Source organism: Neofelis nebulosa, chromosome 2, assembly GCF_028018385.1.
Source record: "Neofelis nebulosa isolate mNeoNeb1 chromosome 2, mNeoNeb1.pri, whole genome shotgun sequence".
Taxonomy (NCBI): domain Eukaryota; kingdom Metazoa; phylum Chordata; class Mammalia; order Carnivora; family Felidae; genus Neofelis; species Neofelis nebulosa.
Genome location: NC_080783.1, coordinates 221186978 through 221209412, shown reverse-complemented (window position 1 = coordinate 221209412; position 22435 = coordinate 221186978).

The following is a 22435-nucleotide window of genomic DNA, read 5'->3' as shown; positions in this document are numbered from 1 at the left end:
TCCCTGGGACAGCGCGAGCAGGGTCTCTTGTTCGCACCCGGGGCCTCAGCGACTCCGCTGGGCTTTCCTGAGAGAAGCTGGGGAGCCCAGGGTGCCCACCCGCTGGGCTGTGCACCCCAGGGTTCCTAGGGGACAGGCCAGCGGGGGCCAAGCTCTCTCTGCTGTCTCCTTTCTGTGGCCGAGCCTGGAGGCCGTGCGTGGCAGTGGTATCGGGGCACCTCCTTCACAAAGTTCCCCACTGCTCTCAGAGCCTCTGATTGGCCCCCTGAGCAGAATCAAGATGTGGGCCCTGTGGAATGTTCCTGCAGCCTCCAGAGAATAGAAAGAGGGCTAATTCACAAGCCTGGTCCCGCTCAAGGCCTTCACCCCCAGCTGGTTCCCCCTGGGGACCCAGCAGAGGCCAAGGGTGGGGCCGAGGCCTGCTCCAAACCCCTGCCACTCCCTGGGCTGTGGGCTCCTAGGCCAGACAGTGGCCTCTCCGAGTGCCAGGCCCTCATCCCATAGGGAGTGTGAGGGACGTGCCAGCTGTTTGCTCCACTGAGACAGGGGCTTCTCGCCAGCTCCCAGGAGGTGGGCTCTTGGGGGGCCCTTGCTGGGCCGTCTGGAAGCAGGACTTAGGTACAACTTAGGACAGCCCAGGCGGGGCGGCCGTGGGCCCCGTGTACCAAGAGCAAGGCCAGGGCACCACCACACTCCCCAGGCCCCACTGCCTCCGAGGTGACGGTTGGGGGGTCCGCGGCATGAGGCCTGGAGCCCAGAGCTGCGACAGGCCAGAAACCATCAGGGAGAATGTGGTTAATAAAGATGGACCTCAGGAGGCCCAGTTAACCCTGGGAGCTGGAGGGGTCTCACGTGGACCCTGCTTCCCACGCGGACTCCTTTCCCCTGCCCTTGGCCCCCCTCCAGCCCCTCTGGCTCTAAGGCCACAGTCCCCATATTTCTGTGCTGGAGCCCTATGGCAGCCCTGTGGGGGGACATAGGCAGGCCGGGACCCCTGCCCAGTGGCAGGACCCCCCTGACTGCATAGCTCTGAAAGGGCCAGTTGCCCTGGGGGAGCAGAGGGTGTTGCCCCAGTAACTCTGGGTCAGTCTCTTTCCTGGGGCCGGGGGGGGGGGGGGGAGGCTGGGCCAGCATATCACAGAGGGGGAAGGGGCCGGTGAAGGTCAGGTCAGAGGCGTCCCACCATCCCACTGTCCCACAGGCCAGACCATGGCGTGCTCTGGGCCCCCAGCTCTGCCCCCTGCCTGCGCTGGCAGCCAGAGCTGTGGGGAGATGCTGTCAGCCCGCACGCTGGTGCGGGAGTGTTTGTTCACACAAAAAGGCCCCGGCATCTGTGTCACCCTTCAGAAATGCCAAGCCGGCAAAGTGAGAGGTTTTTGCTCTGCCTCAGGCCTGTGGCAGGCGGGTGAGAGGGCCTGGGGACTGTGCCTCACCCCTCCAGCGCCCTAGGGGAAGGGCCGCCGGCCTCCAGTGTCCCCCTACCGGGACCTGGTGTCACTCTGTCCTGCCTCATGGGAGCCACCCGGATTTACAGGAGGAGGGGGCAGAGACCCAGGGCTGGTCTTGCCTGCAGGAGAGCAGCTGGCGAAGTATTTCCTCTTGGCTCGAATGCAGCAGCCGCTGGCCTAGAGTGAGCCCGGGAGAGAGGGGCTGTTTAGGACGGGGAGCCCTTGCTGCTGCCCTCTGCCTGCCCCACCCCCCTCCCCCGGTCTTCAGAGCAGCCACCCTGAGCAGCAGGGAGCCAGGCAGGGTCCACCCCCCTCCCCAGAGCTTATAGGTCACTCACCCAGCCCTTTCTGCCTAGGAGAGCAGGCGGGCCTGGGGAGGTACCTAAATGGTTCCCAGGTGGTAGGGATAGAGGCTTGACTGGGGCTCCCGGCCAGGAACAGGTGCAAGCCACCCTTTCCGGGGGCCTGGCCTATCGGCCTGGTCTTGGGAGACCCCCGCTTTTGCGTTTTATTTTCAGCCTTCCCAGTGTTGGTCTTGTTATTGCCCCGTTTTAAGTATGAGGACGTTGAGGCTGGGGGTGGCGACCTGCCAGCAGGCAGTGGAGCAGGTGACACCCTGTGCTGTCTGCTTAAACAGGAGCATCTGTGCACAGAGCAGGCAGGAGCTCGTCCGGTGTTGGTCCCTCCTCCCCTCAGGGAGGGGGATCATGGGGGGCCCGGACACGCTGACCATGCTGTGGTGGCCTTGACTCCCCATCTCAGCACTGAGGAGTGGACAGCTCCCCGACCTCGTCCGTGGGCCCCCAGGGCCGGTCCTCCAGGCCCTGCTGGGCACCACCCTTTGTCCGCGCAGCACAGAAAAGCCAGGCCCAATGTCCATGTGCCACTGCCGGCATCCGGGGTCCTCGTGCCCCTGGACAGTCCCCTGGGATGCCCTGTCTACACTCCGGCAGACCCCAGCAGTGGGTCCCTGTGTCCCCGTTGCAGTAGGCTGCTGTGCTCCACGTGTCCCCAGGATTGCGGCCGGCATCAGGGAAGAGCCCGGCGGAAAAGCCCTTCCTGCACTCCTCAGCGAGGGACGCTCTCGAGAGCCCAAAGATCAAACACCTCCTCACCCAGCACCGTGTCTGAGCCTCGCTGGGGGCGGGTAGGGGGTCTGGGCTCCCGGGGGGCTCCCCAGGTCCGGGCGGCGGTGCTCCCCGTGCGCTCGGCCCCAGGCTGGAGCCGAGGCCTCCTGCGCTGTGCAGCTCTCCGCAGGCCGCCTGCCGCAGAGCAGATCCCGTGACTGCCAGACCAGTTCCTGAGCAACCACGCTCTGGCCCACTTCCTCCGGGCCGCAGCAGAACCCCGGAGCATCAGGGGGCTGCCTGCCTCAGCCAGCAGGCAGTGAAGGGGGGCAACGCTGACCTCCGTTTGCCTTGATGGGCTTGGGGGTGACAGAGGGGCAGGCGGGGGGTTGGCTCCCAGAACAAAGCCAGCTCGTGCTCCTCTGGGCAGAGCTTTGTCTTGAGGGGCTGAGCAGACTGTCCACGTCACTCTTTCTGTGACCTGTTCTCATCACCTTCACCCATCCAGCCCTCCCTTCAGCCACCCTTCAGCCTGGCGAGGTGCGACCTGTGCCATGTGGCCTGGTGCCGTGTGGCCTGGCATAGTGTGGCCTGGAGTGGGGTGGCCTGGTGTGTGTGGCCTGGCGTGGCTGCCTTCCGGGTGGGTGGGCTGCAGTGGAGGGTCTGCTTAGCACTGACGTCATTCAGTGGAGGCCGGCTGTCCAAGGCCACGGATCTACATTCCTTGGGGTGGACCTGTGTGGGCCCAGTCCCTTTACTGGACGGGGGTGGCCTGATGCCGACCTCAGCCCACCTGACCGGGGTCCTGGGGTGTAGGGCCCAGTCGGGTCCTTGGAGCTGCCCTTGTGATTGAGGCTCCTGAGTGTGGGGGGAGGGTGTGGTCACCTGTGGGCTTCTCTAGCCATTCACGAGGGCTGGGTCGGCCTCTCCAGGAGGAAGAGCCCCTGGTGCCGTGGGGTGCGGAGAGCCAGCCCGTTCCTAGGCCCTGTGCTGTGGCAGCCGAGGCCCGGGGACCTGGCACTGGGTGCTGGCTGTCCCATGGCTGGAGGCGCAGGAGGCCCACGAGGCCCCTTGTCTACCTGCCCAGGGCAGGGGCCAGGGATGCCCACAGGGATGCCCCCAAGAGGACTGGGCTGACGGGTGTGGAGGACTGGCCACCCTGCAGGCCCACGTTTGCCCCTTCTGGGCAGGTCCCCACAATGCAGTGGCCCATCCGCTACCCCCAGTGTGGGCAGGGAGCCCAGGAGAGTGGGCAGGGGCAGGTAGAGGCCTGGGCTGCTCCACTTTTCTGCAGGCCCAGCACTGGGCGAGACCAGGGGGAGCAGTTGTCCGTGTGGTCTTGGGGGCAGGGCTGGGGAGGGCTGGGGGTTCGGAGCTTCCAGGGGGCTTGCCAAACACAGGGTGGGAGGCAGAGGGCCTGAGAGCACTTTCGGGGAGCCCATCCGCCCCTCCACCCCGCCTGCCGCCCCGGGGCCTCCCGTCGGCCCCAGGTGTGGGGCAGGGCCCCCTCCCCGCATGCCCCCACCTTCACCCCCTACCTGTGGAGGCACGGTGGGCGGAGGCGGGCGCCCTCGTGTTTGTGCATTTTGTGTATTTTTAAAGCGGTTCTACAGCTGTGCTTGACTCAGTTACGTTCTCCTGTGGGAGCTCGGCACGCGGCGCATTGTGGGGTTATTTTGGGCTTGGCATCATTGGGGATTATTATGTTCTGCGTCTGTAAGAAACTGGTGCCACCGCACAGGGATCATCGGGCGGAGGTGGGGGGTCCGGGATGTGGTTCGGGATGCAGGGCCCAGGGCGACGCAGGGGCTGTGACGGTGGAAGGCCCCGGCCGCCCCGAGGCAGGACGGGCACCTCCCGGGGGCTGCCACACGCTGCTTGTCCCCTCCCCTCGGGTCTAGTGGCCGTGCTCTGCAGAGGCCTGCTGACTTCAGCTGCTCGACCCAGGAGCAGCGAGGAGGGGCAGCGAGGAGGGGCTTCGGGGGGTGTTCTCAGGACAGCAGACACACAGGCGGAGGGGTGGGAAACGACAGAGACCCAGAGCCTCCCTGCCCACACCCCCAGGGCTCCTGGCCACAGTTGGGGTCTTCAAGCTTCTAGAACCAGAGCTCAGGACAGCCAATCTCCCTGACCCCAGCACACAGCCTTTATCCACTTGCCCCTCCTCTGGCTGCTTCCCGGGACAGGAGGTCGGGATGGGGCAGGGACTTCTCTCCTGGGAAGTCCCTCAAAGGGCCACAACCCCTCACGGATGTGACGGCCCAGCCATACAGCAAGGCAGGCCTACCCCCAAGCCAGCGAGCGGAGGCCCATGCACGTCCCGCTTACGGGGGGGCACCTCACTCCGGTCCGACCCGAGTCCCTCCTGCCGCAGTTTGGGGCCCCCTGCCGTGCAGGACCCGGAGGGCATCACGCTGGTGGGCACGCGGCTCCTTGCTCGACTCTGACCTGGCGTTCTCCGCCACACGCTGTCCTGTCTTCTCAAAAAGACCTAAATTGCCCCCTTGTGCTTAGCTGTGCCTTAAAAAGACCCGGCGGTGACTCAGCCGTCACCACTGGGCGCTGCTCCTGGAGACACACAAGGTCGCTGGAGCAGTTCTGTTTTCTTGAACCCCCCGGGCCAGATTTGCTCCCACAACAGGGACACAGCCAGGGTGGACGGCACCTTCTCTCAGCCTTTGGTTCAGGTCCTCCTCGTCCAGCTTGGGACGCTGGCCCCTTTCCTCAGGAGTGGGGAGCTGTCTCTAGACCCCTGGGTCTGGCCCTCTCTAGCCCTCGGGTCCCCATGTCTGGCCAGAGTGGCTTTTCCATCGTGCCTTGATGGGATAAGGGCCAGCCCTTATCCAGGGGGGCACTGGGGGCTCCCAGGGTGTCATTTTTGCTCTTGAGGAGCCAGCCCGTACTGACCAGCTGGAGGCTCCATCCTGGTTGGGGGAGGCATGAGATCTGCCCTTGAGTGGCATTCAGAACTCCCACCTGCCCCTGCCTTCTCTGGGGTTGGGGGGTAGCCTGGTGATGGAGGGGGGGCTGCGAGGGACCAGAGGTCTCGGGGACTGTGCCCCTCAGCAGCCTCATGGACTGTGAGACAGGGTCACCCTCTGTCCTGGTTGCCAGCTGACAGTGGCTACTGTCTGTGCCGCTGGCTCTCTTGGTTGGTCACCACGAGATGAACGAGGTGGCTCAGACACCCAGACAAGCCAGATTTGCCGATAGGGGTAGCCCCTTCTCCCAGGGGTGTGATGGGGGCCAAGGCTGTTGGACAGCTGCCTGCTCCTGAAGGGCCTAGAAGGACAAGGTGGTCAGCGAGGACCCCCCCAAGGGAGTGGCTGTCCTTGGAGCGCTGGCCGCAGGAGGCTGCCATCCCGGAGGCCAGCGGGCACCCCCTGCACTTCGGGAGGAGTGGGGGCAGTTCCGGCCCTGCCCAGGGGGTGCTGGGGCTGTGCCGTCTGCCGTTTGCTCGAACGTCCCCAGTGACTCACCCTCCGGATAAGCCATCCTTCTTCTTTCTTGTCTTTTCTTTTTTCTGCTCTAGAGAAAAAAATAAACATTTGTGTGCGTAGCACTTGGTGGCTGCGGGGGCCCACGCAGTCCGTAGGCAGGAGACTGGGGGGCAGAGGGTGAGGAGCAGGGCAGGCAGGCCAGGAACACGGTGCCCCGGGATCCCTGCCCTGTGTCCGCCTCTGGCTTGCCTCGCCCCAGGCTGTGGGGGTGTGTGTTGGGGGTACGGTCACCGTGTGGCAGGGGGTGTAACCTGTTGTCACCCCGGGGCGCCCGGGGTCCTTGAGGGCCCTGAAAGCAAAGGACTGATGACTGGGTGGGGCTGAGGGCCTCAGGGCAGCTGAGCAGAGGGCTTATGGAGACAAGATGCCCAGGACCGACCCCTCGTGGGCAGTGCCCGCTGCCTGGGGAGCTGCTGTGGTTCCGAGCCCGCCGTCCTGTGTGCTTGATTGGGGCCACCAGAGGGGCCTCGCTTCCACCTCCCACCAGGCCGTGAAGACCCTTAGCTGTCTGGTGGGCAAACACCTGGGTCAGTAGGATCTCGGGGCCTCTCTCTGGGCTTGAAGGAAAATGCGTCTCCCAGGTATCCTGGTCTTGAGTTACCGGTTCACACTCTGGCCCCAAGCTGTGTGTTCTCACTTTAAGTTTCTCTAGTTGTGTGTTCACACCCCCGGCCTCCCCTCCCCGAGCTGTGTGTTCACACCCCAGCTTCCCCAGCCTTCCCTCCCCAAGCTGTGTGTTCACACCCCAGCCTCCCCAGCCTTCCCTCCCCAAGCTGTGTGTTCACACCCCAGCCTCCCCAGCCTCCCCTCCCCAAGCTGTGTGTTCTCACTTTAAGTTTCCCTAGCTGTGTGTTCACACTCCTAGCCTCCCCTCCCTGAGCTGTGTGTTCACACCCCAGTCTCCCCAGCCTCCCCTCCCTGAGCTGTGTATTCACACCCCAGCCTCCCCAGCCTTCCCTCCCCAAGCTGTGTGTTCACACCCTAGCCTCCCCAGTCTCCCCTCCCCGAGCTGTGTGTTCACACCCCAGCCTCCCCAGCCTCCCCTCCCCGAGCTGTGTGTTCACACCCCAGCCTCCCCAGCCTCCCCTCCCCGAGCTGTGTGTTCACACCCCAGCCTCCCCTCCCCGAGCTGTGTGTTCGCACCCCCAGCGTCTTGAGCTGTGCGCTCACACCTCTTGCCTGGGCTGTGTCAGCCTCCCTGGGAGTTCGCCCTCTACCTGCTATTTGACCAAGGCATTGCCCGTCTTAGAAGGTGCAGAGGTGGGACTAGATCCTGGCTCTGACCCCAATGCCTTGGGGGTTGGAGGGACAGTCACTCTGAGTGGGAAGCTGGCTGAGGCCTCTCGGGCAGACCTTGTGCTCTTGCAAGGTAGCACACTGTGGCTGCTCTTGGCAGGCCAGCAGCTGAATCTCCCAGGAGAGATGGCTTGGGTGGGGGTGTTGCTGGGCATTGCCACCTCCCCAGCCTGGCCCTCCCTACTGTATTTGGGGCGGCTACTCGATAAATACCTAGCAAGAGGTTGTGTGTCGGGCACGGCCGGCTCTCGACACTGGGGTTAGCAGTGGGTGGCATGGCCCTGCCCCCAGGGAGGCCCCCAGCCCAGACCCACTTCCCACGTGGGTACACCCTCCACATAGACCTGTCACCATGCAGATGGTGTTGAGGCCAAGTTTGACTCCCTGGGCAGCCTCTTGTGTTCCAAGTCTCACTGGCTTTTAAAGTGTGCTTACACAACCATTACACAACCATGGCTCCTTTGGTGCAAAGGGTGGCCTGATCTGGGGCTGTCGCAGCGCGTGTGGTAACGTGGGCTGGCCGTCTTCCTGCACGGGGGCTGCCTCTCTCGATGGGTGCGCGGCACTCAACTTATTTGGTGAGATCACATGACCCCCAGGGTGTCCCGGTTTCCTGTGGAGCCACCCAGCCCTCTCTGTGAACAGTCAGCCCGGAAGCCCCCTCCCAGGCCCCAAGCCCTGGTCCCCATCTGGGGGTGGGGCTCCTAGAACCTGCAGGTGCCAGGCAGTTAGCATGGCTCTCTCCACGTGCCGGGGGCCCCGTGAGCTGCAGCCTCCCAGGGCCTCCCCGCTTTCCCCCTGGGGGAGACATCATGACAAGTTCTGCACCAACCCCAGCCCTCTCCGAGGCGTTTATTCGCTTTTGCTGTTGGAGAAGCATGTGCTACCACCCAGAATTTTTAAATGGTTTCCATCCCGCCAACGAACCCTCCTCGAACGGGCATCTGACTGTGGTGACGGAGTCAGTCCGGCTGCAATTCATACACAGCAGGGCGCGTTGTGCAAGGACCCGGTGCGGAGGGGTTGTGGGGGGCAGCATTCAGAGGATGGCTTCAGGAGCGTGCCCTGTGCCGGCGCTGTCCATCCTGGGCTCAGCGAGACGGGTGGGTGCTGATGGCCGGCGAGGGGGCTGCCGCTCCCGCTCCTCTGTGGCCTGAGCCGGGTCCGGGGCCAACAGCCTTGTGCTCACGGCAAGTGTCAGTGCACCCCAGCCGGCACGCTCTGGCCCCTGCCCTCTCTTCGTGCCCCCGGCCCCCTCAACTCCTGCTCTGCAGTGAGGTGGCCCGGTCTTCTCTGGGCTTTGTGAAGGGTACGGCACTCGGGGGGGCTCCTCTGCACGCCCCCACCCAGGGCTGCCCCAAGGAGCGGGGCGCATTCCTGCCGCTCTGCCTTTCTCTGAGGGTGGAGGTGCTCTGGTTTGCTCCCTGCTTCCTTCTTGGCCCCGAGTGCGAGGCTGACGCACGGCAGGTGCTTAATAGACTTGGACTGACGGCTGGGGGTGCAGACGGGGGGGAGGGAGAAGGGCAGGGAAGGGCGGTGGGGCGCGCACGGGCAGCCTAACCTGGCCCTGGGGTGGGGGCTCCAGCCTGAGTGGCTCCCTCTGACCCAGAAACGTGCCCTCTGCATGCAGGCCTGATAGCCAGAGACAGGGGTTAATTTGCACGTATTTGCATCTGCACGAACATGCTTCTAATTTCGAGGAGTTTTGTGTTTTTCATCGATGCAAGTGGCCAAGTGGCTTCCCATCCCTGGGTCCAGGGTGGCACAGCTCAGGGGCCGGTGAGGCTGATGGGATGTTTCCAGGCCCTGGCGGCTGGCCCGGCCTGCTGTGGGCCACGGCTGTGGGAGGGGGTGGGGCGGGCGGTGGGCAGCTCCTGACAGGCCTCGCCAGGGACTTGGGGGTGACTCTGGGTGGGCTGGGCCTGTGGCCGTGGGGCTGTGTGGCTGTTGGCCCTGGAATCCGGCCGTCTTGTCTTCGTGCCAGGCCGGCTGTGGCTCTGCCTGGCTGCTGCTTGCAGGCACAGAATCTAGGTCAGGCTGGTGCAGAGAGGCAGGGCCGTCCAGTGGGACCACAACGGCCCAAGGCAGGGCCCTGACCTGATGACCTTGGCGGAGCGGGAGAGGGCTGAGGGTGCTTCAGTCCTGTGGGGGCGAGGAGGGCTTCGAGTGGAAAGGTGTTGTGGCTGAGGGTGTCACAATGATGGGGGCGAATGCCACGTGTGCGGCGGGGCCAAGGCCCCTGGGGGCCTGGACATGTGGGCGTGGCTGTGGCTCTTCAGGCAGAGCCTTCCAGAAGCCCCCGTCCTTCCGGCTGTCTGTGGCCTCCATTTCCTGCCAGCCCATCCCTTCATTGGCGGATCACCCCATTCTCCCTGCCTCCTCCCACGGGTCTGTCTGCAGCCCCAGGGCTCTGGCCACATTCTGCTTCGCCCGAGGACTGGAGCCCATCTCCCCTCCTGCCCCAGCAACCCTGGGGGCTGCTGTGTTGATCCTGACCACCCTGGCCAGAGGGACTCTGCCCTCCCGACTGCCCCGTCTCCACGGACCCCAGATCCATCCGGCCTTCCTGTTGTGCTGTATTTACATGCTCTGTTCTTCTGCCTGGGAGTTCAGTGCTGTTTCTTTCGGAGCTGTTTGCTGGCTCAGCCGGGCTTGGGGGGACCGTGAGGCAGATTCATGCCCTGTTTGGGGCGGGCACGGGGGTCCTGGGGGCAGTGGGAATGCTAGGTTTTAGCAGCAGCCCCTGCCGCCCAGGGCCTCTGTGCTTGGGGTTTATCTGCGTCTGCGGTCTGCTTGGGTCCACTTTTTCCAGCCATCTCCCCGGAGGTCCCCTCTGGAACTCACTCCTGGGGTCGGGGTCTGAGTCCTGGTCTTGGGTCTGCCTCCGCTTGGCTATGAACCGTCTGCCTCAGTTTCCCAGTCTTAAAAGCAAACAGGTTGGACGCGGTGGCCTCCGGGGGTCCTTCTGACTCAGGCACTCTGGGGAGCAGAGGGGACACGCCGAGGCCCCCGTGTCCCTGGATCCCCGGTGCAGGGAGACTCGAGGCCGAGCCCGCCTGTAGTTGGGCTGGTTTACTGCAGCAGGCCATCGGGGAAGCGTTTCCTTGGAGATTTATGTAGGACACAAGTCCGAATACGAAATCCAAGGTGCCCCGTGGAGGTTTTTTGCAGCTGCACATCTGCTCCACTGCACTCGTGGGGAGACGATCGCGCGTAGCCTCTTGTTCCCGGAGGCTGCCACCCAGGCACTGGTCAGGGCCCGTGACCCTGAGAATAGCGAGGCAGTGTCCTTAGGCCCCGGGTCACACAGTGGCCACCAAAGGGGACATTGCAGTGGGATCTTTGGTACAAGAAGGCCTGGCCCCGGGTGTGCCCCCACCTTGTGCCCCCTGCCCCTTACTGCTCTCCAGACCTTCCTCCATGGCTGTCCAGGCCCCTCAGAACTGCTTGCTCTCCCTTGGTCACAGACTGGGAAATGCAGGCCCGAGGGGGTGTGGGTTCTCCTGGGCACACGGGCGGGACAGGGCAGGACTGGAACCAGGGTCCCCGACAGCCAGCAGGGCACTGCCCTGTGTATGCCTCCTCCCATCTCCAATGGTCTTCCCAGCCCCTCCCTGGGCACGGTGCTTCCTGGGATGCGCTCAGGTCAGCCTAGGGCACACAGTGCTGGGCTCGCGTGTGCTGGGTTTTGCTGTCCCCAGGCGGCTGCCCCGACTGTTCCCCTGGCTGGAGGGGCCCTCTGGGGCTCGGAGTCCTGTGGCTGCAGGCACCCCACGCTGGGAGTGACTAGGGCAACACTCCTCCTTCCTGCCTCCGCTCTGCCCGTGCCCCGGCCACCCCCTATGTCTCTGGGGCTCCACCGTCTCTCGTCGGGGCTGTTTTCCTTTCCAAATATCATTTTGTTCATCCCGACACAGGCTGTGCGCTCCCACCAGCCCCTGGGCACACGCACGTGTACACGCAGGCCTCTGGGGGTCCCCGCACGCCAGGAGGAGCCCTGGTCAGTGCACGCTGCCCCATGACAGGGGCGACCCAGACGGTGCTTTTGGAGGGTCAGAGGTGTGGGAGCCTCCCCTGCGAGATGACCAGGGACTAGACCGTGTCACAGCTGTCCCAGGGAACCATAGGACTCCCAGCGTGAGAGCACGGGCAGTGCTGGCTGGTGGACGGTGGGCCTGCCTTCTGCCCCCGCCAGCTGGGGCACAGCTAGATGAACACGCTGAAGGGTCAGGGTGCATAGTGCATGAGGTAAGCTCACAGAACATGTGTGGACCCTCAGGGTCAGCTTTGGGTGGGGAAGCTCAGCACCGTGATGGGGGAGGGGGCTCGGCAGACCCCAGTGTGTCTGTGGCTATCAGGATCAGATTGTGAGTGGCTGCCTGCCTGTGTAGACCCCAGTCCTGAGAACATGTGTGCAGATGAGGAAACTGAGGCACGGAGGGGGACGAGCTCTGCCTACCGACAGGACTGGATGGGAACCCAGGGACTCTGGGCCCAAGGTCCAGGCTGCCCCCCATGTGTTAAGGCCTGGAGTGGCCTCCTCCTGGCCACGCTTGAGAGCCAAGGGATGGACCCAGCTGGAGCTCATGGCCAGATTGAGCCTCAGACTGGCCCCTGCCCGGTGGTTTAGATCTGGAAGTTCAGGGAGTGGGGGTGGGCGGATGGCAGTTCTGGGCCTGACATGCAGACCCCCTGAGCTGGCATCCTGGCATCCGGGCCCAGGCTCTGTCTCCAGGGGTGAGGAGGCCCTGCCCTTGCAACCCCAGCTCCCTCTGTACGACCCCTCGGCTCTAGACAGGAAGTGGGTCTGGGCTGATGTGGGTGTCCATGCTATGCGGGCAGGTAGCAGGGAGGCAGGGAGGGGGGCGGGGGTGGGCAGGGGCGGCTCAGGGCAGTGGGCCTGGGGGCGGGAAGCAGGATTGGGGCTCCAGAGCATGAGCTCTCCCCTCTCCGCAAGAGAGAAGGGGTCAGGCTGGGGCCCCAGGCTCACTGTCCTCCCCCCACCGCCCCCCTGTCAGTATTTGTTTATTCCGGTCTCCTCTTCAAACAAGAAGAAAATTAGACTCCTGGGGGCCTGGCAGGCCCTTCTTCCAGACGTGCATCCCCACCCACTGCCAGCCAGGCCAAATGCTCTCAAAGACAGAATTTTGCTTAAATGCCCAGAAAGGAGATTTAGGAGATCAGAATCTTAAGCAAATTAACATGTGCGGCAGGCGGCTTTTAATCACCGCCGGTAATCACCCACCAGCCCCGCCCCTTGGGGGAAATCAGCTCCAGGCTGTGAGGGGGTGGGGCCGGCCCTGCCGATGGATTATTCATCAGAACCTGAACTTGAACCACAACCTCATTTTGCCCACTCCAGGGAGCCGGCCCCTCGCCGGGGAGCCTGTGTCTGCCTGCCCCTCTCCACCACCCACTCTCCCTTCCTCCTTGGGTTTTGCCTGTCGCCTCTCCCTGCCTCAGTTTCCCCTCTTCTGAGACTTCGGGGTTGCTGGCACTTTCCCAGTGGGGACTGTGTGAGGGGACTTGCAAAGCGCAGGTGTGGTGATGCCGGAGCGGCCCCTCCCCGCTTTTGCTCCTGGCCGCCGCAGGTCGTCTGTGCACATTTGCGCTGGTGCCTTGCTCGGCCTGGTCCCCTCTTCTTGGCCCCACAGACCCCACCTCAGCCCTCCACACTCAGCTGCAGGACCCCCTCCCGGTGTGGCCAGCAGAGAACCTCAGTCACACCTGGCGCTGGAGGGAGGATGTGCCACCGCAGTGCGCACGGGCCCGGGGATCCTGACCCTGCTCAGTGCACGAGTGACCACTGTGGACAGGAAGGTCAAGGTGTCAAGCTCATGAGGGCAGATCCCTAGAGATTGAGGGGCTGGGCTCCACCAGGGGCGGCAAAGGAGGTGGCTGCCCCCTTAAGGGAGCCAGGCGGCAGCCCTGTGGCCTTCCCTGGGCAGGATCCAGGTGGTGGCTCATGTGTCTCACTCCCTCCACACCTGGGGGCCCGGCCTGGCAGGAGGCAGTCACACCCTGGGGTGGCGGCAGCTCAGGGAGCCCCGAGGAGCCCCAGGTCCTCCTGCTCTGGCCTGCCGCCTGCCTGCCTGCCTGCCTGCCGCCTCAGCACCTTCGCCCACATCTCCATCGACCTCCCCAGGCCACCCTCAGGGCTGTGGGCAGAAGTGGCGGCTTTGGAAACAGCACCTGAGGCATGAGCAGAGCAGCGAGCGGCTCGGGGCAGCCGGTCTCTGTGGCTGATGTGGGGAACGTCATTTCTCTTGGATGCTGGATGCCACAGGTTGAACCAGAACACACCCCAGGAAGAGGCAGGCGGTGCTGGAGCAGGGGTGGGGGCTGCTCCGCACACACCCCACCCCCAGACGGCTCCCTGCTTGGCCCAGGCAGGACCCTAGACCCCAGGATCTTCTCAGGATGCTCACTGAGGGACATGTGGGGAGAGGCAGAGATGGGGCACAGGAGGGGCTGGGATGCCAAGGGGCAGGGGCTGCCACCAGGGGCTCCCGGACCCTCATCGTCATGCTGTGCACACACCCCTAACCAGGCAGCCAGTGAAATGTCACCCTAGCCATCCTGGAAGCACTGGGCATTTGGGGGAGCCCCACGGGGTCGGGGGAAGGTCGTCTGTAGTGATCAAAGGGACCCCGTGGTCCCGGGGGGGGGGGTGGGCAGCCAACCGGAGGGCATTCCATTCCTGGGGGTAGCTGGCCTGGAGGGAGGGAGGTCAGAGCCAGCTGAGGGTGGCCTTCGGGGCCAGTGCTGAAAGAGCAGGCGCGCCCAACTGAGACCCCACCCCCACCCCACCCCGCACGCGCCTCCTCCCCCGCCCACTGCGGGGCTGGGCTGTGAAGGGTTAAGGCGGGCGGGGCCCTGGCGGGAGGGGCGGTCCCGGCAGCGGCGGGCTGAGCGCTCGGTGATCGGCCATGGGCGCGCGCTCAGGCGCAGGGACACGCGGGGCCAGCACACCGCCCGAGGCCCCTCGGGCCACGCCGGTAGCGGTGGGGGTGGTACCCGTGGGCCATGGAAGAGCCCGGGGACCCCGGTGGGCTCAGCCTGGACGAAGGTAAGAGGGAGCAGTAGGGGCTCAAGGAAGAGGCTGTAACTGCCCTGCAGGGAGCCAGGGTCAGACGCTGAACTGCCCATCGGTGACCCACTGAGCCCACTTGGGCAGGGCTTGACCCCTTCCCCCAGGGGTCTCTGGGACAACCCCATCCCATAAGCACCTGCACACCCCTGTCCCCCACATCGTCCGCCACTGTGCCAGCATCTCTGCAAAAAGTGGAGACAATCCCCATGGGCGGGGGGGAGGAGGTGCCCCGGCGGAGCTGACGGACACCTGACCTCCAGTCTGCCCCCGTGGGGCACCAGCCTCAGTGCGGGGGGGGGGTCGGATCTGGGGTATCCTGACCTGTGGGACCCTGGGGGCTCGCCTGGTCCAACCCCCTCCCGCCCCCTTCACCCAGGGCAGCGCGGGCGCCCCGAGCCTCGTCAGCACCATGGACAGGGCATCAGCTCCTTCTCCCTGAGGCGCCTTGCGGTGGTTTGCTGAGCCCTCAGGGTTCCGCCAGGCTCCCCCCCCACCCTCCCCCCCGTGGGAGATTTCTTGCTCAGATCTGTCACTCTGTCCTGACCTGCGGCCCTGGGCACTGCCCTGGGCAGACAGCATAGATCAACAGGGGTGGCAGGCGCCCTCCAAGGCTGCCGGGAGCTGCCCAGCACCAAGGAGCTTAGGTGCAGGGTGTCAGGGCCTGTCCCCGCAGGGACCAGATGGGGCAGCACTTCTCAGGCAGCATTTGCTCCCCGCCAGGAATGGGGAGAAGCAGAGAGGGGAGAGGGGCCAGAGCCACCACAGCTGTAGCTGGAGGGACCGGAGTCAGCAGAACTTCCTGACTAAGGGCTGAGACCCCCCCAAGGAGAGTTGAGCTTGTCTTCTGGCCATTTGTCTGGATCCCGGTTGTTCTGGACTTAATTAGTTCTTCCCTCTGATTGGTGTGGACACACGGGAGGGACTGTGGAGCCTCGGAGAGCAGGCGGGGGAGTGGGGACATTACTGCCAGGTCGTCTGAGGGCGAGACCCTGGCGGTGCCTTTGATGAGCTGTGTGACCACAGGCAGACGCCAACCCTCTCTGAGTCTCTTGTGGAAGACAGGGATGGCGTGGAGTTGCCTTGGTAGAGCGTGTGTGAGCAGAGTGCGCCCTGTGTGTGTGATGCTCCGGGATGCCTGTCCCCTCACCACCCCCTTCTCTTGCTGAGATGCCCTTTATGCGTGGAGGACAGCATGGCAGTAGGGGCTGGTGGTGCAGACACTCCTGGCTTGGCTGTGTGCTTGGGCCGCTCGTCGGTACACCCCCTGGATGACCACAGCCCCCATGCCAGTGTGGGGCAGGGGTCCCATAGCGGCTGGTCCTTCGGGAGAGCCTGGCCCATTACATCCCTGCCTATCTGGCCTGCAGAGAGATCCATGGAATCAGCAGGCAGCCTTGGTCAACCTTGGTCAGAACCAAGGGTTCCGGGGTGCGGGATGCCTGCCTGCGAACCAAGGGGGCGACCGGCTTCCCCCAGGGTCCAGGGAGGCCTGACACACCCAGGCTCTGCAGCCAGGAAGGGAAGAGCCCTGGTCCTGGGAGGGGAGGAGGAAGGCAGCAGCAGGGCCTGAGGCCCCTCGTGCCCCCATTGCCTGGGTCAGGGTCTCAGCTGGCCTCGAGGGGGAGACATGTGGCCTGGCCCTTGTCTGCTGGGAGGAGTGTGCTGCGCCCCTCCCCCCACACCGCGGGAGAGAACAGTCTCAAATGTGCAGCTGAGGACAGAGCAGATGGGCTTGGGGAGTCTTGGGTCCGGCCCCCCATCTGCACAGCTAATGAGCTGATGGCTTAGCTTCCAAGCTCCTGGCACCTTTCTCCTGGAAAGCCGGGGGACGGGCAGGGCGTGAGCGAGGGGCGCAGAGGCCAGGACAGGGTGCGAGCGAGGGGCGCAGAGGCCAGCTCCATGCTCCTTGCAGGCTGTCGGGGGCAGAGGCATCGAGGAGGGAGGAGTCATCGGAAGTGCCTGTTTCTTCTGGGACTTTGCTCCCAGCACGGCTTACGTGGGCTTCTGCCGGCTGGACAGACTTCCTGTGTGGAAAAGGCCCCTCGGGTAGGGTGACGGACACCCTTTCCAGGATGGGATGTTTTGTCCGGCTCTTGAGAGCTGGAGGGAGAGGACGCTGCCCGTCCCGAACGGGTCGGTGTGCCAGCCAGGGACAGCTGGCCCTTGAAGGCTCCAGGCTGGGGCCTCGGGTGCCGGACAATCAGGTGAAGAGGAGGAAGCTGTTCTCAGTCCCAGTGACTCGTGTTGGTCCTGGGTTCACAGTGATCGGGCCCTGGCCCCGGTCAGCTGAGCTGCTGACCTTTGGAAACTGCCTGTTGTTCAGGCCCCTGTGGCGGCACTGACCGTGGGCTGGGTGTGGGCGGCCCCTCCTGCACCCTCTCCCAGGTCCACGGTGGGCATGTGAGGGGACGGAATCGAGGGAAATCAGGGTGACACTCAGGGAGGCCCCATCCCCAGCCACACGGGGACAAGATAGAGGGGACTTTAGGAAGTCAAGTTGGGAGAGCCCAGCTGCTTCCGGAGAGTCCTCAAGGTGCCTGAGGCCCCAGGGCTCTCGAGGAAGCTGCCCTGGCTGGCAGGAGCGGCGGGGCCCACGGACCAGTCCACGGGCTCAGCCTTCTTCTGTTTCCTATTGGCTCCGTGGCTCCGTGCCCACTCTGCCGGCGGCCGTCCAGCCCCGCCAGCTGCCGCCTGCCTCCTGCGCAGGCCCAGGTGGGTGTGGGGTGGGGACGGCCGGTTCCGCCAGTGAAGGGAGGACCCCCAACCCCCCCAACCTGCGGGAGTTTCCTCTCCTCCCAGCAGGCAGGCCCAGTCCATCTGGTGACTTTTCAGGAACATGCCCCCACCCCCAGAGCCGCTGGAAGTCTCTCTCTGCTTCTCCAGCCGCTCCCGGGGGCTCCCGGGGGTAGGCCCATCAGACAAAGCCGACAAAACTGGGCACCTGCCTCCAGGGAGGCCAGGCCGATGTGGCTGTGTGATGGCCGTCCTGCCCCCTCCCGGCCTCTGCTCAGCCAGTGCCTGGGAGATGAGGGCTGGGGTCTGGGACAGGAGACCCCAGAGCACATGAACCAGGGCACCTGTGAGGGCAGGCTATAAATAGAGTCCTCTCCCCACACGACTGTCCAGTGTGATTAATGCCACTGCTGTGGCTGAGCTGGGGGCCACCAAGACAGGAGGAGGCAAAGGGAGAGCCACTGCGGGAAAGACCCTCACCGGTGTGAGCAGGCCCTGGGCTCTGCTGGGCAGGCAGAGGAAAGCAGGATATTGGGACCCCCCCCCCACCGTGTTGAAGACCCATGTCCCCGTGGTGCCCAGCAGTCTCGGTGACAGTGTGGTGGCCCATTGCATGGGAAGGGGTTTCTGCAACAGGAGGGCACTGGGCACCGGGGACCGGATACCCACTGCTTCAGGAGCCTGGACAGCTGTGGACTGCTGGCCCCTCACACCCTACTGGGTGACAGACAGAAAGTTCCCTCTGGCCTTCCCTCAGGGCTGGTCCTGGCAGGATCCTGTGTCACCGGCTAGGAATGGGCCAGGCTGCTGCCATCCCCTGCCCAGAAGCACAGGCACCCAGGGCCTCCGTGGGTGGCAGGTGCGGGCCCGGGCCCGGGGCTGGTCAGTCGGCAGGGGTGGGGCGGGACATCGCTGGCTGCCAGAGCCCGTCTCCACCCGATGGCACTCTCAGGAAAGGGTGGGGTGGCCTGAAGCAGCCCAGAGGGGCAGAGCAAAGTCTGGCTGGTCCACCCCCACGATGCCCTTGGGCTCCCTTGCTTCTGAGCCAGGTGATGCCGCGGGGCTAGGCCCCCCTGCCCACAAAACTCTCTCCTGGCTCTTGCTAGAAGGCTGAGCCTCTGGCCCCACGGCGAGGATGCTGCGGGAGGAGAAAGGCACATTCTGGCAGGTGGAGTGTCCAGCATGAAGCCCCATCCCCGGCTGCTCCCCTTTCCCCTGCCCTCCCCCAGTCTTGTCTGGGGCCAGCCCTGGGCCTCGCTGGCCTGGCCAACCACCGCCCCTCCCCCCCCCCCCCCCCCAGGGTCTGCTGCCCTCGTGCAGGCCCTCGGGCCAGTCCTGGCTCCTGTGCCCCCTGGGCGCTGGGCACAGTCACCCTGGAGTCCTGCCTGGGGCAGGGAGGGGGGCTTGAGGGAGCCGACTCGCACTCCCTGATAAAATAAAAATAGTTGGGAGGAGGCGCCCAGACGCGCAGGGGGAGGGGGGCGCGAGCTGCTTCTCAGACGTTTAAATAATCTCCGCCATATGTGTGTGGGCCTGTCCCTCCCTCCTGTGAGGCGCTGGCCAGGGGCCGGGCCGATCCCCCGTGGGTGCGCGCGGGAGCCCGGTGCAGCGGCTGGGGCCTGCTGACCTCTTCCTCTTCTTCTCCACCCAAGCACAGTCTGAGTGCCCACTGCATGCGGAACTGGCCCCGCTGCAGAGCAGAGATGCGGCTCGGGGCGACAGGCGGGGGGCTGAGGACCGGTGAGGGCTGTGGCAGGGACAGGCCGGCGTCCGGGCCAGTCGGGAGCCTCGGGCTCCGTGTGTCCGGCCGTTGCTGTCTGTTCTGAGTCAAGTGGACACGGAAGGGCTCCCTTGAAGATCCTTCGAAAAGGCAGAGAAATGTCGGAGGGGAGAGGGGCTGGCGGGAGGAGGGGGCTGCCCAGCCTGGGACCCAGGGCCGGTGCCCTCAGGGAGGGGGGAGGAACGCACCCCACACCCCGACCCTTGCGCTCGTTTGCTCAGTGAAGGGGCAAGGGAGGGCCTGACCCGTGCGCACACCCATCGTGGACAAGGGCCCGTGACACCTCAAGAGTGCCGGTGAGTGCGCGTGCTCGCACAGGGGAGCCTTTGGGCATCGTTTGTGGGCTTTGTTGCACTTTCCAGCCCTCCCAGGGAAGAGGCCGGGGGTGCTGATCGCCCCTGGCCTCTTGCCCCCTCCCGTGTGAGGGCAGGCTCAGCCTCCAGTGTAAAAAGGAGAAAGCCAGTGCTGGCCAGCACTGATGGCGAGGACGTTTCCCCCTTGGGGAAGCTGCCACTGTGTCCCGTGGCCACTGGAGGAAGAGAGGAGGGAGAGCCTGAGGGGCATCCTCTGACAGACAGGGAAACTGAGGCATGGAGACAGGCAGGCCGTCCGAGTCAGCAGTTCAGCCACGGTGCAGGGCCGAGCTGAGGAAGGTCATGGGGACCTTTCCTCTGGGGTGTCAGTGTGGGGGGAGCCCTCCCTATGCCCTTGCCCCACCCGGGGGGGGGGTGCCACCCATTCATCTGTGCCGGGCGCGTCCAGGCACCAGCCTCCTCGGGGACGGCAGCCGGAGGTGCCGGCACTGGCTGGCAGTGGCTAAGCCCTGGAGGCTGGACGGCCACCAGATGACCAGTGGCGGCCGTGCCGGGCGCCGGCTCATGTCACCTCGTGGGGCTGGCTTGGCGGCCTTGGCACCAGGGGCCCAGCCTGTGCTTCTGCTGTGGGCCAGTCCCAAATGGCACAGGGACAAGCAGGACGGGACAGGGTGGTCCCTGCCCGGCGGTGCCCTGGGGGATCAGGCAGTGGGCAGATGAATATGTGCGGTCTCGTCCGGAAGCCACAGGGCAGGCGGGAGGAGGAAGGGGCTGGGGGGACCCCTTGTGCCCCCTGGAGCCCTCCTGCCCCTTCCTGGCGAGGCTCCTGGCTGACCCGGGTAGGTCAGGTGTGGACTGGTTCCAGGCTCTGGAGGCCAAGTGTGGAGACTGAGCCCCCGCAGGGCTGGTGACATGTGGCTGCTCTGGCGGCCACATCTATGGCACTGTTGGGGCTGGAGGTGGGGACCGACCAGGGAGTGGACTCTGGCTGGGGTCAGGGTGCTGGGATGTCAGTCTCCCCCGGACGCTTTGGGCGGCTGGTGCTCGCAGGCCAGGCGGGGTGGCGGCGAGTGTCCTGGGTGCGGATGGAGTGAACCCATGGGTGGGGTGGGCTGGGCTCCTATCCCTCCCGGTGTTGGCCTGGGTCTGCTCCCACGCAGCACCTGGGGTGGGGGTTTTCTCCGGTCCTGGGACCTGTTCCCTTCTGTGACCCTGAGGGAGGGGGTGGGGGCTGGCTCCGGTGATCACCTGTGGACACGGGGGCCCGGCTCGTGCGTTTGGGGACCTGGTCAATGGTAGGTGCCCCTGCTCTGTGCTTGGTTCTTCTGGGCTCTGCTGCCCCTCCCTTAGAGGCCTGGGGCTCAGCCCCTGTGGGGGAGGGTGGGAAGGGAGGAACCTTACCCCCGCTTTGGGGGGCTGAGCCATCGGGGTTCGGGGCCTGTCCTGGGTTCAAGCCCAGCTTGGCAATCGCCTGGGGCATGGCCTTTGCAGGTACCCAGCATGCTCAGCGGCACTGGGGGGGCAACGTGGTGTCCCCAGAGTCAGGAGCACCCCCCGCCACGGTGTCCTCAGACCCTGGTCAGAGTGTCAGAGCTCAGGTGGGGGTCACCAGGGTCTTGCGGGCAACAGAGGGGCTTTGGTGGCAAAGCCCTGCATCAGGCTGGACTGATTGGACTGTTCTCTGCCGGGTCAGTGAGGACCACCCTGGGCTGGCTGAGGAGGACTCAGGGGTGAAGGGCCACTCAGTGTGGGCCCCCTCCTGGGCTCCCTACCCAGGGAGATGAGGGCACCAGAGCTCCCCTGGCTGATGGCGGGAGACCATTGATTTGGGCTGAGAGCCCAGGGGCCTGACCCGAGGATGTCAGGGTGTGGCCGGCTCAGGGAGCTTTTGTCCGGGGGGAGGTGAGAAGACCCCCAGAAAGGGGCCAGGCGTGGGGGAGGAAAGAGGCGCAGGTGTGACCAGGTGTAACCTGGGTTTGAAGAGCCGCAGGCTTTGAGGCAGGAGGGGATGCCCCAGCGTCAGGGAGGGCCCGCCGATGGAATGGGGCCGTGACACAGGACCGGCAGGTGCGGCCTGGGGAGCCACCCTCGGACCCGCCTCCCGGCCTCCTGCTCTGGTCCCTCTGCCCCGCTCCAGCTGCCCCCCGAACACGCAGATGCTGTCAGGGCTCCGCAGCCGCGTCTCCTGGAGGAGACCCAGGACCCTTTCTCTTTCTAGAGGCTGGTGGCTTCCTAACCTGATTCCACATAGCACCGCCTCCTGAAGGGACTGACTCGGAGCCGCTCTGGCAAAGGCTCCTAATTGGGTTCTGGCATTTGGCTTTGAGTCGACTGCGTTGGCTCTGGTCAGGTGGGGCCCTGTTCCCTGTGGTCAGCCCGGGACGCCCATCACTAACTCCTCATGGCCTGCCGCCTCCCCACCCCCCGCCCCCCCCAGCTCCGACCTCGGACCGGGCTGTGCCCAGCTCTGTGGCCCAGGCCCCAGCCACTCGCCTCTGTGCTGGGGACGGAAGGGTGACAGCCCAGTGATGCCTGTGTAGGGGGCACGCGGGGGACCAGGGGCTCGGGGGCTCAGCGGCAGACGGGCTCCAAGGTCCTCGGGACCGGGCGCCAGTCCTCGCGGCCGCTGGTCGATGTGACCGTGAGGTGGGGTTCTGCCCCTCGGGCCTCGTGCCCTGGGAGAGGGGGGCGTGCCACCGTCTGTCTGTCTTTGCCCGGCTCTCCTCCTCGTGCCCAGAGCTGCCCGCCCCAAAGGGCTGTCCTCGTCTGGGCCTTCGCTGGTGTGGCCGTGAGTGGGCCTCGTGTCCGGTCAGCAGATGTGCAAGCAGGTCCTCCCTGGGCCCGGCTCTCCCCCTCCAGGCCGGGCCCGCCAAGGGAGGGCAGCCTCTGGAGGCAGAGCTCGGCGACGAATGTGCCCAGGGCAGTGGACCGCCTCCCGGAGCGCTCTGCCCCAGGGGCTGGTCCTTGGGAGCTGAGGCGGCACAGCCGGGGGCCTGGAGCAGGATGAGGCGTCTGGGAGCACGGGACCCAGGCTCGGGGACCGGCAACTGTCCCTCCAGGGCTAGGAGTCGAAGCAGAAAGGGGCCCCCCGTGTCCCAGGCCCTCCCCGGGCCGGACAGGCCTGGGCAGGCAGCCCGCCCAGCTCGGCTCCTGGTTGCGGCCCACGGAGGGCTGGACACTGAGGGTGGGGTTCTGCTGCTCCCA